Consider the following 23,567-nt stretch of genomic DNA (forward strand, 5'->3'; position numbering starts at 1 on the left):
AGCCTCCTCCAGCTTCAGTGGCTTCGGAGATTTTTATCACACTGGACAGCACAGCTGCACTCCCTACTCCAAAGGAAGATCAAAACAAGGCCAGTCCTACCCTGGGGACATGCTCCAGGCTTGGCTTAGAAAAGGCCCAGGATCTGGGTTCAAATTTAGACTCTGGCTGTGCGACCGTGAGCAACAGATGCAAACGCTTTCAACTTCACTTTCCTCATTTGCAAAATGGTGATGCTAGCTAGCTACCTTCTCAAACTAGCTGCAACTGAGTGGTCTCCAACTCATGGCTACCCCATTATGCCAGAGTAGAACTGTGCACCACAGAGTTTTCAATGGCTGATTTTTTTTTTTAGATCACCAGGTCTTTCTTCCGAGGCACCTCTGGGTGGATCTGCACCTCCAACTTTTCTGTCACCAGCTGAGCACATAACCATTTGTACCACCCAGGTACTCCACCTACCTATAATTGGTTGGGTACTGCTCCTGGGGCACGAGCTCCTCAGCATTTCTGGCCTGCCCCTCGCTGAGGCCAGGAGAAAGCCCTAGGGCACAGTCTTGTAGTTGGCGGCATGGGCATGTACTGGAGCAGTGAGTGCCAGAGATATTGGTGGGGCACCAACAGGGTCTGTAACAGTGGCTTATGCCCTAGATTTTCCATATGTTTCCAAATTTTTAATGACTTCTTTTTCCACAAAGCTAAGCCATTAAAAGCATGTAAGAGCATATTGTTGTTTTTAGGTGCTGTCAAGTCGGTTTTGACTCATAACGACCCTATGTACAACAGAATGAAACACTGCCGGGTCCTGTGCCATCCTCACAATTGTTATGCTTGAGCCCGTTGTTACAGCCACTGTGTCAATCCATCATATAAGTCAATCCAATATCTAGTCTGTCTTAGTCTGGAAGCTCCACTGAAACCTGTCCCCCATGGTTGACCCTGCCGGTATATGAAATACTGGTGGCCTAGCTTCCAGCATCACAGCAACACGCCAGCCACCACAGTATGACCAACTGCCAGACATGTGGGGATAACAGCATAGTAAGTGGCTTAATGTGAACACCTTTTGAAGATGTTTCATGAGGTCCCTGAGTGGCACAACCAATTAAGCACTTGACGACTAACTGAAAGTGGGCAGTTCAAATCCACTCTGAGGTCCATCAGAGGAAAGGCCTGGAGATCTGCTCCCCAAAGACTATAGCCTTGAAAGCTCTATGGAGCACAGTTCCACTCCGCACACGTGGGGTTGCCACGAGCCGGGGCTGACTGTACAACAGCTGGTTCGGGTTTTTCGTTGTGAAGATATTTCATAAAAATAAATCTACAAATCAGAAGAATTCATAGTTGGGAAGGGCTTTATTTCATTTTACTTTTTTTTTTTGCTTTTTTCCCCTTTAATAAACCTACTGATTAGGGCCATAAAAGCACAATACAAAATAGCACCTTATTCTGATACCAAGTGTAACACAGTACAATTAAGCAACAGGGTCTCAGAAAATGGCATTTTTATATTACCTCATAAAATAACTAATATCGAACTTTGTAAATTACATCACTGTCTTTGAACAAACATCGAGTTCTTTTTAATAAACAAAATGTTCAAAATTATTTCCTGGAAGTGCATTTTAGACATTAATAACTGGCTTCAAATGAAATTCTGTTTCAGAGCGATAAGCAAATATAATTGCTGCAAACTAAAACAGTCTGTAAGGCTTACCTGCTCCAGAAAGGAAACGAAACACCGAGCTAATGTAGCCATCAAGATATATAACCTGCTACTCTTTGAATAAACCATATTCCATCCTTAAACACAGAAAGCTCAGAAATTCAGACTCAAGGACATAAATATAAGGTATTTCCTGGAATTAGTTTCATATGTTTTATACATTGCAGTTATCAATTGGTCTGACACCCTATCTTAGCCAGTTTAAAAATTACATATTGTGCATCAGAAAAATATACATTTTCAGGACATCTGGTACTCTGTGTTATAAAAAAGCATATACTAACTTTAAGTGAAAAAAAAAATCAATATTTCCACATGGGTAAAAATAATAATTCCAATAGTGTAAGTCCTCATACCATTCTTTACACCAAAACCAAACAAGTTGCCACTGAGTCGATTCCGACTCATAGCGACACCACAGGACACAGTAGAACTGTCCCACAGGGTCTCCAAAGAGCAGCTGGTAGATTCAAACTGTTGACCTTTTGGTTAGCAGCTGAGTGCTTAACCACGGTACCACCAGGGCACCTTCTTTGCACCAACCAAGAGAATCCAAACCTGTTGCCGTTGAGTTGATTCCAACTCATAACGGCCCTAAAGAACAGAGTAGAACTGCCCCATAGTGTTTCCAAGGAGTGGCTGGTGGATTCGAACTGCCAACCTGTTGGTAAGCAGCCAAACTCTTAACCACTGTGCCATACCAGGGGTCAGGAAACTACAGCCCATGGGCCAAGTCCAGTCTGCTACCTGTTTTCCATAGCCCAAAAGCTAAGAAAAGTTTTATATTCTTTTAAATGGTTGGAAAAAAAATACCAAAAGAAGAATATTTTGTGACATGTCAAAATTACATGAAATGCAAATTTTAGTGTCCATAAATAAAGGCTTATTGGGAAACAGCTATGCCCATTTATTTACATATCGTCTATGGCCACTTTAGGAGCTTGTGTGGCACAAGTGGTTTGCGATCAGCTGCTAACCTAAAGGTTGGCGGTTCGAACCTACCCAGTAACCTGGTCATCTGCTTCTGTAAAGATGACAGTCAAGAGAACCCTATGGGACAGTTCTACTCTGTAACAAACGGGGGCTCGCCATCAGTCAGAACGGACTTGATGGCAACAGGTACAGGTATGGCAGCTTTCACAAGACAATGAAAGAGCTGAGAAATTGCAACAGAGACTTTATGACTTGCAAAGCCTGAACTATTTACTTTCTGGCCTTTGGCAGTAAAAGTCTGGTGCTCCCTAATTTATACCAACCCTAGTCCCACTCTAAGGGAGCCCTGGTGGTACAGCAGTTACGAGCTCGGCAGCTAACCGAAAGGTCGTTGGTTCAAACCCACCAGCCGCTCCACAGAAGAAAGATGTGGCAGTCTTCCTCCGTAAAGATTACAGCCTTGGAAACCCTATGGGGCAGTTGTACTCTGTTCTTTTGGGTCGCTATGAATCAGAATCGACTCGATGGCAACGAGTTTTGGTTTGATTCCCACTCTTAAGGATTCCTGGTGGCACAACGGTTAAGCACTCAGCTGCTAACCGAATGGTCAGCAATTTGAACCTACCAGCTGCTCTCTGGGAGAAAAGACCTGGCAATCTCCTCCCATAAAGATTACAGCCTACCCTGTGCGGCAGTTCTACTCTGTCCTAAAGGGTTGCTCTGAGTCAGTATCGACTTGACGGCACACAACAACAACATTCCCACTCTTTGGGAAAAACATCTGCTGATCTTCCGTAAAGGTTACAACCAAGAAACCCCTAATGGGGCAGTTCAACTCTGTCACATGGGGTCGCTATGAGTCGGAATCAACTCAACAGCACCTGGCAACAACAATTCCCACTCTAAGGAGTTAAAAAGGAAAGTGTTTTAGGGACTCAGGGTACTTAAAAATAAACAGCACTATTGGCTTTACCCACCATTCACTGCTCCAGGGTCTCCTTAAAGCCTGCCCCAGCCTAGAGATGACAGAAGCAGCCACCAGGTGAACTCTGTCCATGGACCACCCCCAAACCTGAGTCACTAGGGCCAGACAAGCACAAATGCTGTTTTCTTCCCGCCTCCCCCAAGTTGATTTGTTTGAGTGGGTAAACTCCATACACTGCTTTCCCTGTCTACTTCATCTTAACCTCCGATACACAGATACGCGCAAAGAGGAAGAAGACAACGGGTTGACTATAGAATGGGTGGTTGGTGAAATGCAAATCCTTTGGCCTTCACTGTTTGTCTATTACTATCACTTTTCTAAGCTTGGTATATCCAGGTTGGTTCTAGTTTATTTGAAGTCATTTTTTTTTTAAATGATTCTCTTATTGCAACTTTATTTGGAAAACTTTTATTATTATTATTATAAAACCTATTAAAGAATATCTCATTGAAAGCGGGGCATTTGAGCAAAATCCTGAAAGAAGTGAGGGATCTAAGAGCATAGGCGAGGGATGAGTATTCCAGACACAGGGGGTAGCAAGTGCAAAGTCCCTGGGGCAGGAATGTGCCTGAAGGGTTGAAGGAAGAGCAAGAAGGCTGGAGTAGCTGGAACAGAGAGAGGGAGAAAGAATGAGAGAGGAGGCGATAAGGTCTGAGACACAGAGTGTTAGGTCATAATAAAAACTTCATTTCTACGCTGAGTGAGATGGAGCCATTGGAGAGTTCATAGCAGAATAAAAGACACGATTTTCTGTCTTCACAGGATAAATGTGGTCTCCGTGTTAAGAGGAGAATGAAACAAGAACACAGGTAGGAAGAGAGAGTTAGTTAGGAGGCCATTTAACTAGTCCAGGGAGAAACTGGTGGTGACTTGCCTAGGGGATAGCTGCAGAAGGCATAAGTGGTATATTTTGTTGTTGTTAGAAATGTTATCATCACTAAGTACCAGCTTAACACTGCAAAAAAAAAAAATTCAAATCACGCTTCCATGACCTCCCCGAGTTCTTGATAGTTTTTCAAATAAAGACATGCTTTCTTCTCTCTTCCCTATACAACTTTAGGAAACAAAGGCAAAGAATTCTGTACATCTTGCTGTGAAAGGCTGCCCATAGCTGTAGAGCCAGTGTCTGCCCAGGTTCCCCTTACTGTCCAGGTCCTGAAAGACTCTGGTTCATGAACTGTCTCTTCACAAAGCAAGTCCACCACTTCCTAGGTTTGTCATTCAGAGGGTCAAAAACTTTCTCACAAAGCCTCAGTCCATCTCTTGCCTTAGCTGCTGTAAGTACACCCTCATCACTTCATCTTCCTCCTTGTTTGCAGGTTTGGCATGAATGGCATTAAATGGAAAACCAGGCTCTCCAGGAATAGGGGAGTTAGTGATTCCCAGTGTGTATATTTCTTTCTTGCCTTGGCTTTTGGAATTGTACTTCTAGAGTTTCTTTAGGCATTCAGAAATGTAGAGAGTTATATATATCGAGGTCCTATCTGCTCCATTCTTAATTTCATAGTTTCTGCAGAAGACGTTGGCCTTGAAGTAATGGACGGCCTCGTCCACGATATCTGCATCTTTCGTCTCTTGAGGGGTGGGTCCTTTGAACTGACTTCTGATACGATACGTAGCAGCACCATGTTTCTAATGAGTTTGGTGTCAGGGTCCATGAGAGAAGAGTGGTAGGCCAGCATCTTGGCGGCCCCCGAGTTTGCGCCCAACTGTGATATATTTTGAACATACATAGATACATAGATACAGGGATAGGTGGACAGTTGGCTGGCTGGCTAGCAAGATAAATGGGATACACACATGCAAAACACACACACACATTGTTGCTGTTAGTTGCCATCAAGTTTATTTCAACTCACAGCAACCCCAGGTGACAGAGCAGAACTTCCCCACAGGGTTTTCTAGGCTTTGGTCTTTACACGAGCAAATCACCAGGTCTTTCTCCCACCAAGCTGCTGGGTGGATTCAAACTACCAACTTTTTGGTTAGCAACTGAGTGCTTAGCTCTTGTGCCACCAGGGTTCCTTCTCTCTCTCTCTCTCTCCACACACACACACACACACACACACAGGGTTTCCTGGGCTGTTATCTCTATGGGAGATCACAGGTCTTTTCTCCTGTGAAGCCAGAGTGTTTTTGAACTGCACACCTTTCACTTAGCAGCTGAGTGCTTAACCCTTGTGCCACCAAGGGAAACCCTGCTGGCATAGTTGTTAAGAGCTACAGCTGCTAACCAAAAGGTTGGCAGTCTAAAACCACCAGGCACTCCCTGGAAACCCTGTGGGGCAGTTTTACTCTGTCTTATAGGGTTGCTATGAGTTGGAATCGACTCGATGGCAATGGGTTTTTATATATACATATATACACACATGTATGTGTGTGTGTATATATATATTTACACACACACATACATACATATACTATAAGTCAGAATTGACTTGACGGCACACAACCACCACCTATACAGGTATCCCACGCTTTTTGAGGAAAGTTTGCTTTACGCCACTGCATTTTTACAAAAGCCCTACATCCTCTCCTCTCTCCTCACTTATCACCATGGTTAGGTTCCAAAGACCTATTATGCAAAATTGGTGTTATGTAAAAATGCAGGATCACAAAATAGAGGATGACTATATCATTACATAGCTGCCAAATTACATCATTACATAACCGCCAAACTACTGAGAATCATGGCCCAACCAAGGTGACACATAACCTTAGCCATCACAGCCAGCATATTCTTGCCTCACACCTTGGCGTATGTTACTGTATGTACGTCATTAATGTGCAAAATGATGGTAGATTTTTTACTATTATAGCACATGCAACATGTTGGCTAATGAGATACTCGATAAGTGAAGTATCTGTTTTCACTAACTGAAGAATCCAGAGAGAATTTTCACTTTTATGGAAAAAAGGTGAATAGTGGAAATAGTGTTCAGCTTTTTTTTTTCTTTAGCAGTGAGCCATTTAAGAGGCAACGTGCACCCTGAGCAGCAAGAATAACTTTGCCAAGCTCCTCCCCCAGAACTACTCTCAGCACCAAGCCAGCATACTTTTGTTAGTGTTATTTTAGGGTTTTTGTGTGATTTCGTATGATTTGATAGGTTATTTTTTAGGTCTGGGAACACTCAAAAATTTTTCTCATATAAATTAATGGCAATTGCTTCTTTCCTGTATTTACATATGTGTGTGTGTATTTGTATGTGTACCCTGGTGGTGCAGTGGTTAAGATCTATGGCTGCTAACCAAAAGGTCAGCAGTTTGAATCCACCAGCCACTCCCTGGAAACCCTGCGGGGCAGTTCTACTCTGTGAGGATCGCTATGAGTTGGAATCGATTTGATGGGAACAGGTTGAGTTTTATATATGTGTGTGTGTGTGTGCAAATATAACGTATAAGGGAACAGACCAAAGTCTAGGGGAAGACCAATGAGATTTTTAGGTTAGCCTAGAAGGGGTAGACATGACATTCCCTTGCCTCATGATATTTAGCATTCTATTTTTTATAGTGACATTCTTTCCTTCCAGTGATCCTGGAAGTAGGTATTATTACTCCCAATTTGTAGAAGGGGGACACTAAGATTTGGAGACATGGCCACTCTCCCAAAGCCAAACAGCTAGTAAGTGGCAGCACCAGGATTCAAGAGTTCCACCCCACTGCAAATACTCAGCACTCATGCTGCACGCTGAGAATTGGAAAGCATGTCCCCTACCTCAGAATAATCCCCAAGGAAAAATGTAGGGACACAGAAGAAAACATTAACCAAAAAGGAAAGAAAAAAAAACAGCCAGTTTCTTTGAAAATAAAAGGAATAGAAGTGGGGGAAGAAATTAATAAAGTCGCTTGAAAGGAGACAAAGATATTTCCATATAAGATGACTCGACATGACAGAGTGGAGACTGCACATCCGCATGTAACATGCCCCTTCTCCAAGGCTGCAATTATTTATCTGCTTCAGCTCTTGTTTTTTCCCTTGCTTTAAAGCGAAACACGCAAACACTCTCACTTCAAAGAGAAAAATCCTCATAAATGTCATTTTACTGCCAGCCCAGAATAATAGCACCAACGGACCCTGAAAGTGGGACAGGGAGTAGGGACCCCAGGCATTTCTGTGATAAAGAGGGAAAACAGCCACTGGCGGATTTTTTTTTTTCTTTCTATAGAAGGGAGGGCAATCTCAAAGGAACCCAGATGAGAGCATGTCTCATGGCAGCTAAAAGCACAGCACTGCCTAAGTTCAACTCCAACACATGCCTCCTTTTAGCTAGACAAGTCCCTCAACTCCTTCGAGCCTTGCTTTTTTAATCTGTAAAATAATCTGTAAAATGGGAGTGTCTTAATAGTAACCTCAAGGGGTTACTATGAAAATGTTAAAAATTAGCAAATGTAAAGTACTTAGCAAAGTGCCTGGCACGTAAGTCCTTAACAGGTACTAGCTATTGCCTCTGGTCATCTTGTCCCTAGGTGCTGCAAACAGTTAATGTGCTTGGCTACGAAACATTGGAGGTTTGAATCTACCCAGAGGCACGTCAGAGGAAAGGCCTGGTGATCTCCTTCTGAAAGATGACTGCCATTGAAAACCCGATGGAGTGCAGTTCTACTCTGAAACTCATAAAGTCACCATGAGTTTGAATCAACTTGAACGACAACTTTTTTTTTGATCATCTCTTGTATAAGTGGAGATGGGTCTTACTGTCATGCCACACGCTTGTGACAGGAAATGAGTGGTGTCCTTCTCATATAGACTGACATTCCATCAGGTAAGATGCAAGTCCCAGATAAAAACTGGAAATTTGGAAGGCCGGGAAGTAGAAAGTACACCAAGAGTGTTAACTGGCAACCCAAGAGTTATTCCCATTCCCTTCTCCCTGGTTGCCTCCCGCTGTAGAGGTTGAAAAGCCTCCCTTGCAGTTATGGGACTCTCCTGCTTCAAGAAACACAAATGAAAGTCTGCTGGGAGTAAATTTGGAAACATTTTAACCTGATAAAAAGAAACAGTTGTGACTAGTGTGACTCCTCCCCGCCCCCCAACCCACTCCAGCTTGTTCATCCGGGAATGCAGGAAGTGGCTATCTTGCATCCATGAGAGAAAGCCCAAGAGAATCACAGTAGCTCTCAAGAGAATCCTATTGATTTACTGAGCCAATGCCCACATCCACCTACTAACAGACTTTTCCTTATGTGAGTAATTTAAACCACTGTAGTTGGGTTTTCTATTATTTGCATTCCTAGCTAATACAAAAAGAGGAAAGTCCTTTCTCTCCTTAGCTCCCTGGGATTTCAACCTCTAGCAACCCAGATGTATTTGACAGTATCGTCATCTTGTGGGGAAAAGTTGGTCTCTGCTGTTATCAGTAGCCAGGAAATAGGGAGAAAGATACTCTGAAGGTACTTCAAGCCAAAGACGAAGACAACTGCCCTATGGGACAAATTATCTGTTCTCTATACCCTCTCAGGATATTTCCCTTCTGTCAGCACTGAGCCTTTAGTGAGGTGGTTTTGATGGCCCGGCCTGGTCTTGGGCTTGCTAGGGAATTAAGAGTCATAAGTCAATCACTGAAGGGTGAGTGTGGATTAACTCAAGGAAATTGGCATCTTGGGGAAAAGGGATGAATGGCCTCAAGATCTCCTTTCTCTCCTGACATCAAGGTGGGATGGAGACTAAGTTTATTCATGACGGGGCAGGGCTCTAACAGCTACAGCAGAGTTTTCTAAACAATTTCCTTCCTCAACTAGCTCAGCTGTAACAGGAAGTTCCCCGATCTGTGGGCATCCCAATTTCCATTTACATTGCTTATTCAACCCAGTTCAATTTCCCCAAAAGTTAAAGCATGTGTCTATTTTACCTGAGGTTCTCATACTCATTCTCTAGGGCAAATGCTTTCTGCCACTGCTGTCCTTAATCATTCATTCATGTGTGCATGGGTTGAGTAAATGACTGACTCATTCATTCTATAGCCATTTGCTAAGCACCTACTATAGGTAGCATTCTGCATTAGGCACAATGGCTGTGTGCCTTATGTTGTGCCTTAGGGGCAACACAACAGTCCATATTCCATTTCCCATGTCAAACGTTCCTCAAAATCATCTGGGGAAGCTTCTTCCCAAACTTCTCATTCCACAATTTATCACCTGTTTTTTTTTTTTTTAGACTTCCGGTTTTTTTTGCTCCAAGGGAGTCTGGTTGCAGTTGCTCCAAAAATTATGCTAAGTCACCCTGCAACTGCATTTTAAAAATACCTTGGAAAGTATGCAGTTTTCATTGGAGAACTCTACACGACTCCATTATGTTGTTACAGTGAACAGGAGTGTATGGAATGGGATATATTCCCAAAACCTTTGCAGTAGCTTTCTTAGGACATGTAAGACCACACTACCACCTGGTGGTAATGTTGTACCTGAAGCCATTGAAGAAAGATGGCTGAGTTCCCCCAAACCTGAATTTTTGGTAAAACTTATGAATTGGGAAGAGATTTTTTCATGGATGAAGCTAAGAGTCACAGAGCCCATGTTGGACCATATCTCAGGGATCCAGTGAAAGCTCAAATCAATACCCTCCAATTAGGATCTCAACTGCCACATTTATGGGGAACAAAAACAGTTCACAGTTGTGGAGTGCTTTTCACATGCATTACTATGACCTCCACTGCACAGCTGAGAAAAATGAGGTTCAGAGAGGTTACAGAACCAGCCGGAATGTATCGTTGGCAATGCAGGGAAGCCAGGACTCAAACCCATGTTTCCTGATGCTGTTCCGCACACTTTCTGCATTCAGGGAGAGCATAACTATACCTCTGGGCTCTATTTAAAGTTGGAGATCAGCAACATGGGTCAATGTTATGTTGAAGCAGGCTAGCGTCAAGGCAAGTAAATAGAATAAAGAAGCAAACAGGTAATGAGTCTCCACCATTGTGAACGCATGGACTCTCCATTGGCTGAGTATTCACAGGACAAGGCGGCCCTGCCTTAGATCAGTCAGATTCCACAGAAGCACAGCCCGACACAACGATTCAGGTGTAAGTGATTCATGGAGAGTGTACTTTCAAGAGAAACCTATACCTGCATGGGGGAAGCAAGGCAGGGAAGCAGACGAAGCCAAGCAAGGGTGTGGTTTCAGGTGAAGTCTAGCCTCAGCCTGATCCCATGGGAGCTCTGGTGTGTTCACTGCGCTGCAGAGTTTGTCTAACTTTGAGGCAAGCAAGCTAAGCTTTGGAACCCCAGCACAAGCCAGACATTAGCTACCTCGGCAGGCAATGTAAACTCCCAGGTGCCTCTAGGAAAGGTGACTCCCCTTGCCCAAAAGCCACTCTGAGAAGAGGATTGGTGGTGTGAGCCATTTGCAGCAATACACACAGGTGATGCACGTACTGAACTGGTAAAGGGGAGCCTACAGGATCTGTCAGGGCACCAACACCAACCCCACAGGTCCCAAAGTCTACAACAGGAAGACAATGCAATGAGCTCCAGTGTAATGCAGCTTCTCCAGGTAGGAGTCTGTCTATGCCACCAGGTGAGAGAAGCCTCTGTCTTGTTTACAGGGCTTCGAACTAGTTTATTTCAGGTTCGAACTCCTGTTGAGAATTTGCATTTTCACCCCAGATATACTGAATCAGAATCTACATTTTAACAACACCCCCAGGTGATTCTTAGGTGTAATGAATTTTCAGACCCACTGCTCTACTAGTGGTTCTCAGAATTGGTTCCTAACCAGCGGCATTAGCATCGCCTGGGAACCTGTTAGAAATGCAAATTCTCAGCAGGGGTTTGAACCTGACCTAACCGGTTAGGAGCTCTGGTTGTTTCTAAATTAAAAATTAACACATGGATGAAGAAGGAGGCATGTGGAGGGAAGAAAAATGAGAGAGAGCGAAGAGAGATGGAGGGAGAAGGGAGGAGAAATCCTATTAATTAACGCAGTTCATAATCTTTCCTGATAGGGAGAGAAGAGAATGTGATATGTAGGTTGGCAATGAAGCTGAGAAAAGTAATTCAGGAGGGTCCATAAGTGAGGGTGGGCTAGGAAACAAACCTGAAAACAACCCAATGTCCAGCTGCAGAACAACAGCTCAATAAACCGCAGCACATGCGTATGGCACAATATTACATAGATTTTTTTAATGAGGAGTCCCTGAGTGGTACAAGCTATAAACACACTCCACTACTAACCAAAAGGTTGAGGGTTCAAGTCAACTCAGAGGCACCTTGGAAAAAGGCCTGGTAATCTACTTCCCCAAAATCAGCCACTGGAAACCCTAAGGAGTATAGTTCTCGTCTGACACACGTGGTTGCCACAGGTCAGAATCAACTCAAAGGCAATTGGTTTTTTGCTAGCTTGGAAATGAAGGTAATGCTGAGAATGTCTGTGGCCATCATCTCTTGCCCTGCCTATTCCAGGCAGACTCTTACCCGGCCTCCTGGTTTCCACTTGTGTCCTCTACAGCCTGGAATAAATGCAGTAGCAAGGGATAGGTTAAAAAATCGCAGATCAATCTGCATCACTCCTATGCTCAAAACTCACTAGCAGCTTTCTCATCCGACTGTAAAGCCCAAATCCTCACCCTGGCACAGTGTCTGGCACCTGCTACCCTCCTGACCCCAGCTCCTGGTACTCTCCCCTTCTCTCGCTCCCCTCCAGCCACAATGGCTTCCCGGAAGTTCCTCAAAAGCACCTCACATATGCCCACCCCCAGGCCATGGCACCTGTAGTTCCCTGTGACTGGATGTTCTTATTGCTAGCTCCCTCACCTGCTTCTGTCCTTGGCCCAGGTGTCATTTTCTCAGGTATGCCTTCTATGAGCATCCTATTTAAAGATGAAACATATATGCACACATGTACACAAACACACACACGCACGTACACATGTATGCACTATCTCCCTTTCTCACTTTATTTTTCTCTACAGCATTTGTTACCACCTCTCACCTACATATTTTCTGTATTTATCTTACATACTATTTCCCTAAACTAGAATGTAAGATCCAAGAGGGTAGGTGTTTTTGTCCATTTTGTTCACTGCTGTGTTCCCAGTACCTAGAACAATTATGAGCCCACGGAAGTGCTCAGAAAATACTTGTCGAATGAATGAATAGGAGAAATGAACGCTGAATGACTCACAGAAATATACTTCGTAGAATACACAAATATGCACCACATATGAGTTCAATTACACAAAATAAATACAGGATGTATAGGGATGTCTATGCGTAGCACAGAGACCTGAACGGAAAGGGCTGCAAACTGTGAACAGTGGGTACGTTTAGTGGCATAGTATTAATGATTGTTATACTCTTCTCAGAACTTTGCTGCATGGTCCAATTTTCTACTGTGGTCATGTATAAAATTTAAAGCAGGGAAAAATGCTTGGTTTTTGTCTTATTTAAAAAATAAGGGTTAAAACATGAAAGTCTCTGGTGGATTAATCGGTTCAATGATCATTACACAGCAGAGAAGACAGACACATATTAAACACCAACTGTGTGCAGGTGGAGTCCTTGGGTGCTACAAACAGTTAACACACAAGGCTGCTAACCAAAAGGTTGATGGTTTGAGTCCACCCAGAGGCACCTCAAAAGAAAGGCCTGGAGATCTACTTTGGAAAACTCAGCCACTGGAAACTCTGTGGAGCACAGTTCTACTCTGACTCACACGGGGTCGCCATGAGTCTGAGTTGGCTGGACAATAACCGGGTTTTTTTTGGTGCGCAGGTGGAATGACACAAAGGAAGCCATGGTTTCATGTTGTGTCATGCTCAGGCACAATGCCTGGTTTGTGCCAGGCGCTCATTCAGAGTCTGAAAGGGGAAGGGAGGAAGAGGGAAGAGAAAGAGGGAAAAAGGGAAGGAGGAAGAGATGCGGGAAGGAAGGGATGGGGGAAGGAAGTGGGGGAGGGAGGAAGGAGGAGGAGCTGGAGGGAGGAAGGCGGAGGAGCTGGAGGGAGGGAGGGAGAAAAAAAGAGCCAGAGGAAAGAAAAGTGAAAGGGAAGGAGAAAGAGATGGAGGAAGGGAGGAAGGAGAAAATGTTATCAGTCGAAATCCTGCCTTGATGATAGAGTCTGAAGGCTTCTGGCCCAGTTCTGGGACAGGGGTGCGGCTGCAGAGGGAGGAGAGTCCTTGGGCTGTAACAAGACCAACAAACATCTAGCTGTTAGGCACCTACCATGTATCAGACCCCTGGCTGGTTAAGCAGCCTGGAGTCCGACCTCAGGCAGGGGACTTCAGCTCTCTGAGCCTCGTGGACTCCTCTGCACGATGGAGATACTCCCATCAGCGTCACTCTCGTAGGGCGTCTGTGTGACTGCACTTACTACGTCTTCACCTGCACAAAAAACGGATGAGACAGACATTTCTGTTGTTAAGAGTTGATTCTGACTCGTACCGACCCTACAGGACAGAGCAGAACCGCCCGCAGGGCTTCCCAGGCTGAAATCTTTACGGGAGCAGACCGCCAGGTCTTTTCTCCTGTGGAGCCTCAGGGTGGGTTCCAACCGCCCACCTTTCGATTAGCAGCCGAGCGCTTAACCACTGTGCCACCAGGGCTCCTTGAGACAGATATTAGTAGCCCAGACTTAAAAGATAAAAACAATGAGGCAAAGAGAGAAGCTCAATCACATCTATTAAGTAGTAGAGACAAATTTGACCCGGTTCTACAAAATCTTTATTTTCCCTCAATGTACGCCCTGCCTCTGAAAGCAGGCCCTGGAAAGAGTGGGGTTTCAAAGGCTACGAAACAAGTACAGTAAACCTAAGGCCATTCAGGGCCCTGGCTTCTCCGTGCTCTGACGGCGAGCAGGATGGGTTTGCATCTCCAGCTCCCCGGGAGTGAAATCTTCCATGTTCACGAAGCCGTGGTTCACCCAAGGTCAGAGTAATTGTGCATGATAAATGGTTGATCTCTTCGTGAAAGCCTGACACAAAAGCTCCAAACCGAGTTAGTCGTAATTTCATACTCCTCCCAGTCCATTTAGGAGAGCAAGGTTTTATTTCCTCCCCATGCAGCCAAGAATCAGAATCTTTGGCTCTAGAAAAGAGCTTTTAAACCCCTGACTCACAGACTGTGCTTCCCCGGGGCCAGTACCAGACATCACGAATGCGTGTCTGGCCTCTTTAGGTGAGAATGAAAAGACAGATGATAATAAAAAAGAGGGAGCATTTGTTGAGTGTTTACCACACACCCAGCATCATTCCATGTCTGGTATACGAATTAACCCCTTCAGTCCTCAAAACCGATATGTAGCGATTATCCCCGTTTTTCAGATAAGGAAACTGTGAGGCATAGAGAGCGTAAGTAGCTTGTCATGGATTGAATCGCGTACCCCCCAAAATATGTGTATCAATTTGGCTACAACATGATTTCCAGTATTGTGTGACTGTCCACCATTTTGTCGTCTAATGTGATTTTTCCGTGTGTTGTAAATCCTACCTCTATGAGGTAGGAGACGAGTCAATTATGTTCATGAGGCAGGACTCGATCTACAAGATTGGATTGTGTCTTGAGCCGATCTCTTTAGAGAGAAGCTGGCAGAGAGACAGGGGGACCTCACACCACCAAGAAAGATGGGCCAGGAGCAGAGAGTTTTTGGACTTGGGGTTCCTGCACAGAGAAGCTCCTAATCCAGGGGAAGATTGATGACAACGACCTTCCTCCAGAGCCAACAGAGAAAGCCTTTCCCTGGAGCTGACGCCCTGAATTTGGACTTCTAGTCTACCAGACTGTGAGAGAATAAACTTCTGTTTGTTAAAGCCATCCACTTGTGGTATTTCTGTTACAGCAAGCAGCACGAGATCATTAAGACATAGCTTAAGTCACACAGCTAGTAAGTAGGGGAGCCAGGATCTGAACTCTGGTGGTCTGGCTCCAGAGCTAGGTCTTAGGGAAGCCCTGCATGGCTTTGTTTTTCAGGATAGGCTCCAAATCTTCCCTGTAGTCACCAGTTGAATCAATCTGCTCCTAACCTTGTTGATAATTGAGGCAATGACACCCCATGCCACCACCACAGTTGTCACCTCTTAAATAGCTCACGTCCCATCACTCACCTGTCCCCAACCCCATGACACACACAAACCACCCCCAGGCCTCATCTGTACCCATTTACTTTTGGTTTTTCCAAGTGCATCGTGTTTTTCCGCCCTCTGTGCCTTTGCATGCCGGACCCTCCGCTGGAATGCCAGTGTTGCCCTGCTCTGCCCACCTGGCTAACTCCTGCTCGCCCTTCATGACCCAGGCTGAGCATAGCTGATGAAGTCCTGAAGCAAAATGTTAAGTCCAAGTTCACTGATTTATATCCCATGGTCCAAACGTGGCCCGAAAAAGATGTTTGTTTGGTTACATGATAAAAAAAATTTTTTAATTAGTTGCCCACGTTTTAAAGAGTAGGAGATGCCACATAAATACCTGGAGATGTGGTAGCTTGTGAAAAGCCAGAAGATCCGGCCACACGGAACCTGCAACCTCTCATGGCGGTAGTTGGCTGGAGCTGGGCTGTGGCTGTCAACTTTGGAGGGAACACAGGCTCATCAGGCCCTCAATGTCCCCTCCACCCCTGCCCCCCTCCTCACCCATCTCATTCATTTAACTCACCTGACTGGGCCCTAAAGGTGTTGGATGTTTTGAACCCTGCTGTAAAGAATATTCTGCAAAATAGGAGTCTGGGAGCAGAGAAAGGGAGGCCTTTGGGATGCTTTTGAATCACTGTCCTTTCCATTCTGATGCCCGCCTGCCTCGCCCACTGCAGTATATAATATACAACAAATCATACCATTGTTCTAGAGGTGTGTTGACAGCGAAAGTTTTAGTCCACTCATTCGTTGATTTCACAAATATTTATGGAGCACCTATGCTGTGCAAGGAATTCTGTCTAATTGGCATAAATATGGGAGAAGCTGCGAGAAGGCAGTCACAATCAATCTTTAACTCTTTATCTCTACTCCTGAAACCCTTAAAATGCAACTTCTCCATGCTGCATCCAGTGCCTCTAATGCTCAGGGATTTCGTCTCTTGTAAATGGACCTTTAAAGCCCCCTTCCTCCCTCCTCTTGTTGATTCCTTTGGCCATTTGATATGGCTCCTTGATTCCATCTTTCAGATGCTCTGTGTCTCAGCTACCTTACACCCCACTTCCATGCATACTCAGGGTGGGGAGTCCAATGCCCGCAGCTTAGGGATCCTCGTCTGTGCAGAAGCTATGGATCCCATTCCCCAAATCCAGCCTGGCAACTTTTAATGGGGTTCAGGCTTTAACTGAGGATTTTAAAGAGCCAGGGGTTTTATGCAAGACAGCTGGAATGCCAGTCCCCACAGGCGGACGCAGCCAGAGCCTCCAAAATGGAAAACAGTTGGTTTCCTAGCTAGACCCGGTCAGCTTCCTGCTCCCCATGGGAGGGAGGAAGGAGCCCAGTTGCCCTCTGACTTTTGAACCTGGATCTGTCAGCTTTTAAGTCCCTGGATAATGCAAAGGGCCAACCTGCTCAGCCGCTAACTGAAAGGCTAGTGGTTGACGTCTACCTAGAGGTGCCTTAAAAGAAAGGCCTGGTGATCTGCTTCTGGAAACTGAGCCACTGAACACCTTACGGGAGCACAGTTCTACTCTGGCAAACATGGGGTTGCCATGAGCCAGAGTCGGCTCGATGGCAACTGGTTCTGTCAGCTTCACAGGACAGAACACGAGAACAGGGTCAAGCCAAGGTGACCATGTTCACTCCACCACAGATATCCCACACCCTCGCCTGCCTGTCCTTGCTGGTGGGCTAAGGCTGTTCATGAACAATGATGCTTTCTTCCTAGGAATAGGGTGCGTCCTCCAATATGGTCACAGTATATCTTCCCGATTCCTTCCTGGCTAGTGACTCTAGTAACCCAGACCATAGCTGGTTGCCTTGGTGACCAGGCCCCGGCAGATTTTTTTTTAAACTCTATCCAGGAGAATGTGGGTATACTTGGGGCAGAGGTGGAACTAGCTGAGGGAGCCATGTCATGTTTCTTTTATCTCGGGCTCAGACCACAGCCTCAGAGAGGGCAGGGGAATGATTCATGGAAGGGATTTGGCAGAGGCAATCCGAGGGCCTTTGGGGGTTTCTGAGGCTTCCTCCCATTTCCTCCTCAATTGTGATATCACAAACACCCTAAGAAGTTAAGCCTCGAATTCCTGCCTTCCCTCTCCCTTCCCCAACCACATCTCCTAGCTACATACGCTGGCCCAGTGTTACAGAAAGATGGTCAGGGAGCCTCGGAGACCTAGGGCTACAGATTTGCTACTCCACGGCTATGGAACCTTGGGAAATATGCTTTGCTTCTTTGGGCCTCAGTTTACCCATCTGTAAAGTGGAGTAGCACCACCCATCTGATAGTTTGTCATACCGGGTGCTGCTGTGATGCTGGAAGCTCTGCCATTAATATTTCAAATACCAGCAGGATCACCCATGGTGTACAGGTTTCAGCAGAGCTTCCAGACTAAGATGGACTAGGAAGAAAGGACTGCTGATTTACTCCCAAAAACTGGCCAATGACAATTTTATGGATCACAAAAGAACACTGTCTGACTCACTTGTTTTGGATATGTCATCAGGTTGGATCAATCGCGGGAGAAGGATATCGTGTTTGGTAGAGGGTCATCAAGGGTGAAGGGGAGTCTTGGTGAGATGAATTGGCATAGTAGCCACAACAATGGACTGTAACATGCCAGTGATGGTGAGGATGATGCAGGACCAGCAACGTTTTGTTCTGTTGTACATAAGGTCGCCATGAGTCAGCTATCTATCTAATATAGGGTAGGTCCAAAACCAAAAAACCCAGTGCCATCGAGTCAATTCCAACTCATAGTGACCCTACAGGACAGAGTAGAACTGCCCCATAGAGTTTCCAAGGAGAACCAGCATCACTGACTTTTAGTAAATATGTACCTCAAGTGATGAGAGCAGAAGCATATGGGCCTCTCAGAGCTGTAAGTTTGCAACAAGCATAAGACAATGGTGGGCAGAAGGAATGGAGAAGGCCAGCTATTGGCTGAATCAATCAACCAGAGAATGGCAAAGAGAATTCCTACTATAACCTCTAACCTTGTACTTCTACTCATATTGGACAGTGAGCTAAGTGCTTTATGTAACATCTTTTTAATCGTCATAATAGCCCTGTAAGAGAAGCACTATTATTATTACCACTTAGAGATAAAGTAACTGAGGCTTAGAGATATGAAATGAACCAGAAGTCTAGCTCTATTGTCTTAATCCAGGAGGTTGTACAACATGCTCTCCCCTCTAACTTCTTTACCAGTTGTATAATTAGTACTATAGTACCTGTCTTGAAGGCCTCCCCTAAGGTTGTACCCATGTTACCAGGAAGAACCTGTCCCTGGAGAAGTACATCATGCTTGGTAAAGTGGAGGGTTTGCGAAAAAGAAGAAGACCTTCAACGAGATGGACTGACATAGTGGCTGCAACAATGGGATCAAGCATAACAACGATCATGAGGATGGCACGGGACTGGGCAGTGTCTCGTTCTGTTGTACATAGGGTGGCTATGAGTTGGAACCGACTTGATGGCACCTAACAAGGTTGTGCATATCAAAAACAAAATGAAATCATGGAACAGATTTCCTTTTAACTGTGAGATGTTACACGTATTAGTCACAATTCAGTGAGAAAACAGAAACCACTAAAGGTCCTTCAAACAGAGAGAGTTTAATACAGGGAATTCATTAACCAAATGATGAAAGGACTAAGATGCCAACAGCAAAAGGTGAGGCAACCCAGAAACTGGCAAGAGGGAGGAGGTGCTATGCCCTTAGGAGGAGAGACAATATGAGAAGGAGGTATTATCAGACCCAGAAGCTGGGGAGCCCAGCAGATGTTAGAACCACAGCAAGAACTGCCAACAGAGATGAGATCACGGAGGGAGGAGCTGTCTGAAGCAAAACAGAACCAAGGAGAAGAGGTGGCAGTTGCTGGAGATGCCCCAGGATACAGAGAAGTTGGGGAGAAGTACCCCAGCTTCTCCTCTTTTCCCGTCCTCCAATCTTCCAACACTTCTCTCATTGGCCAACCCTTTCTTGGGAACCTGGAAAACATAGTTCCCTGGATACAGAGCGCAGCACAGCACAGCAAGGACTGGAAGTGAATTAGAGGACGAACTTGCCCTTAACCAGACCACACTTTTACAAGATACTGTTATTACCAGAGATAGCTGCAGGCCTTTGATTGAGAGGACAAGGAGGGCTAGACACAGGCTTCTAAAATATCACTCCAATTTTCTTCTCCCACATGGCTAGAACAAGTAAGCGAGACTAGAGTGAGAAGGCTCGACTGGGAGAATCCTGCATTTCTGGATAAAATCCTTGCTGTACAAAAAAGATGAGGTGGAGCAGTCTATAAGGAGAAGGGGGAGAGGTCATTTATACACTCCTGCCTGAAACCAAGCTGCAAAGGGACAGTGATCCAAGAGCAGGGTTTATTTCCATCTTAAAATAGAGGGAAGCCCCAGGACTGATGGAAGTAACCCGCCTCCTCTGTAAGGGGCCTCCGGAGGCTCTGAGGCGTTCAAGAGAACAAGAGAGCAGGAATGACACTGTCCCTCAGCTTCCTTGATCTATCAGAAACTGACAGCCTTCGTGTCCAGCAGTAAGCTGGCCAGTGGCAACTCTGGATGCCCTCCTGCTTGAGGGTGGTCATGGAGGGAGCAAGCAGCCCCAGCCGGAGCCACTGTTCCCTCTCTCTTCACTGATGCCCTGCCCTGGATTCTATCTTGAGAGGCAAATGCAGTCCCAGAAAAGTGCTCTTGGACTCCCTTCAGCCCTAAGTATCATTTCTCCATGAGGTCTGGTGTTCATGAATGGCTCCTGACTCCAAGACTATCTGTCTCTATTTGCATTAGAAGCCCCCAGCATTTTCACAGCAGCCACAGGACCCCGCTCAGTTCCTCCAGGGTGCCATGCTCTCTCTCTTCCCTAAGACTGGGTGTCGTCTTACCTTTAAAGTCTTTTAACCTCTGGCATATGATTGTATCAATGAGAAAGGCCCAAGTCTTCAAAACCTTGCTGAGCCTTTTAGGATTAAGTTTGGTTCCATGTGATGGAGAACCCGAAATACTGGCTTAAGCAAACTAGAAATTCATTTCTCTCTCACCTAAAAGAAATCCAGAGGTTGGCAGTCCAGGGTAGTATGGCACAATCAACAGAGACCCAAGCTGCTTCTCTCTTGTTGCTCCACCTTTCTTTGCTTCCTATCTCACAGTCCAAGATGGCTGCTTAAGCTCTAGCTCTCAGGTCTGCATTCTAGCCATTAAAAAGAGAAGAAGAACAAAGCGTTTGTTTCAGCTGTCTTTTACAGACATTACAAGCTGCCACAAAACACTATCACGTAAAAATCCCTCTGACCAGAACTTACACGAGCACAACTGGCTGTAAGGGAGGCTGGAAAATAGAGTCTTGTTTCGGGTACCCAATGCACATTTAAAAATGGATGTTCTATTGCTAAGGATGGAAGGGGAAATGGATGTGGGATAAATGACTGCCAATCTCTGCCACACGCATTCAGGTCTTCCACCATATTGCCACGACCCAGAATATCTTTATGACCATTATTAAAAAGATATACATATCAAGACCAAAGTTAAGTTAAAGATTATATAATGCACAGCTGGATTATCCGGCTGTTTATTCATCTATCTGTTCATTCATGCAACAAACATTTGCTTACCATCTATTCTAAGTTGGGTACTGGGCAAAGCACAGGATACAAGAATTGAATAAGAATGGGGAGAAAAGAAAACTGTTTACAAGCTCATTCTGAAGGTTATTTTAAATGAGACAAGGACTATCATTTAGTGAATGAGGTCGCTCTTCATTAGACAGTATGAACAGAAAAACAATACAGAGCAGTGGCTCCGATAACGGTTGTTTAAGGCGTCACGTTCCCCAGTCAAATGCGAGCTTTCAGAACTCCTGAATGTTCCAGGCTGGGCTGCCTGAAGCTCTCCTCACCTAGTAAACTTCAGAGTGGCCTGTTCTGCTCCCCTCCCCCAGCCATGTCCAAGGTCAGGATCCAGGCCCAGGCCTCAAACAGACAGAAATACTTACACCATGTCCAGCAGACCAAATTTAAGAGACAGAGCTGATGCCATCTGAAGGAAATTGGGGCGGAATCTCCGGGGATTAAGAAAATGACAGTTACCAAATGGCAAAGGGGGAAGGGGTGAGAAATGGTGACTAAAGCTGCTGGGCCATCTGTTATTTGGATTTTTGCTTTTTTTTTTTTTTAATTTCAAAGGGAATTAAAGGAGATGAATTAAGACTTTATGAGACCCTGACAACTTCGGGAATATTAATCCATCTTCCCTTTGCATTGAGGGCCAGTGATCTCTCCAGAGCTGGGGTGACAGAAGGAGGGAGCTATGGATATGTTCCTGTGTCTCCACCCTGGCCCCTAACTCTCCCCGCTGGCCACTTTCCCTTTCATGTCTTTGTTTGACATATAGGAAAGAATCATGAGGTGTTGAGTATCATTAACTTCCAAACACCTAGGAAATCAGTAGGAAAGTGCAAACATCGGGGCCCCCGACCGACTGTCTCTGCAAATGGTCTGTCCCGAAGTCCTCCCCTTTGGAGATGAAAAGAAAGAGCCTGGCAGACTGACAGTCTCATGGAGAGAGGCCTGGGCCAACAGGACGGGGGCACGCAGGATAAATGAAAATATGATTGACTTCTTTCCCGGGCCAGGCTCACACATGGTTCTGAGCATTTAATAAACGGGTTGACACTCCAAGTTCCCCTAATTAGGGTCTGGTGCAGACCTGGCCTAGCCATAAATCAGAAAAGCAGGTAACAAAGCGCGTGATCTTTAACTGTGTCAGGGCGCCCTCCTGTCTGCTCGAATGGAGGCAGCAACCTGCAAGCTGCAAAGAATTAGCTGGTGCGCTACGATTTAATACACGTGGCCCTGGAGGAGGTGGGAGGCTGGGCCAGGTAGGGAAAGGTTGCCCAAGTACCCAGGCCGTGTGGCTGGTTTGTGGGCACAACAGTCTCGGGGGTGTATACACCTGGGCGATGAGGGCGAGGAACAGCCCTTGTCTTAATCACCTAGCACCGCTATAACACAAACACTACAAGTAAAAGTGGCTTTAAAGAACAGAAATCTATTTTTTCACAGTTCTGGTAGTTAAAAGTCCAAATCAGGGTCTCGGTCATGTTAATTTCTTCTTGAAGGTAGCCCTGAGTGTTCCCTGGTTTCTTGGAGTTCTTCGGTTTGTAAACGATCCTCGTATGGCATCTGTCTTGCCCGTGCCTGTGTGTGTGTCTGTGGCTATCCTGGTCTTTTTATAACTCAGAAGTAATTAGGTTTAGGACCCACCCTACGCTGGTATGGCCTTATTAACATAACAAAAGAAAATGCCCATTTCCAAACAGGATCACGTTCACAGGCACAAGGGCCAGGAATTCAATGCATATTTTGGGGGACACAATTCAATCCCTAACAACCCTGTCATGCACCAGGGAACAGACCTGTGTATTCAGTAAGACTAGGAGAGACGGACAGAAAACTTACAAGATGTTAGCATTTCCCACTGGAAGGGGCATTGGGAATTCTCTATTCCTGTGGTTTCCCAGCCTAGTTTTCCATCAAAACCTAACAAAAGACTGTTCGGTAATACGCATATACCCTATGACCCAGAAATTGAATCCAAGAGAAATATATGCATATCTGCATAAAAAGACTAGCTGCATATAAACAGCTTTATGCATCATAGCTAAAAACTGGAAAAACCCAAATGTCCATCTACAGGAGAATAAACAAACAGTGATACAGTCATGAAATGGAATACTACTCAGCAATAAAAAGAAACAAACTACTGATGCATAAATAACATGAATGAATGTCACAGACGTAATGCTGCATGAAAGAAGCCATGCACACCAAAGTGTATACTGTGTGATTCCA

The 23,567-nt window shown here is 45.2% G+C and overlaps 1 long non-coding RNA gene and 1 pseudogene across 1 annotated transcript in view; both read right to left on the reverse strand.

Annotated features, from left to right (window-relative positions):
* Window positions 1–23,567, reverse strand: part of LOC126065943 (uncharacterized) — a 258,645-nt gene that overhangs the window by 132,709 nt on the left and 102,369 nt on the right. The window contains exon 2 of the long non-coding RNA XR_007514958.1: window positions 13,801–13,959. This is a non-coding gene — a long non-coding RNA (uncharacterized LOC126065943). The remainder of the gene's footprint in view (window positions 1–13,800; window positions 13,960–23,567) is intronic.
* On the reverse strand, window positions 4,749–5,398 carry LOC126065942 (actin-related protein 2/3 complex subunit 3-like; annotated as a pseudogene).

This window comes from Elephas maximus, chromosome 22 (assembly GCF_024166365.1).
Source record: "Elephas maximus indicus isolate mEleMax1 chromosome 22, mEleMax1 primary haplotype, whole genome shotgun sequence".
Lineage (NCBI taxonomy): Eukaryota > Metazoa > Chordata > Mammalia > Proboscidea > Elephantidae > Elephas > Elephas maximus.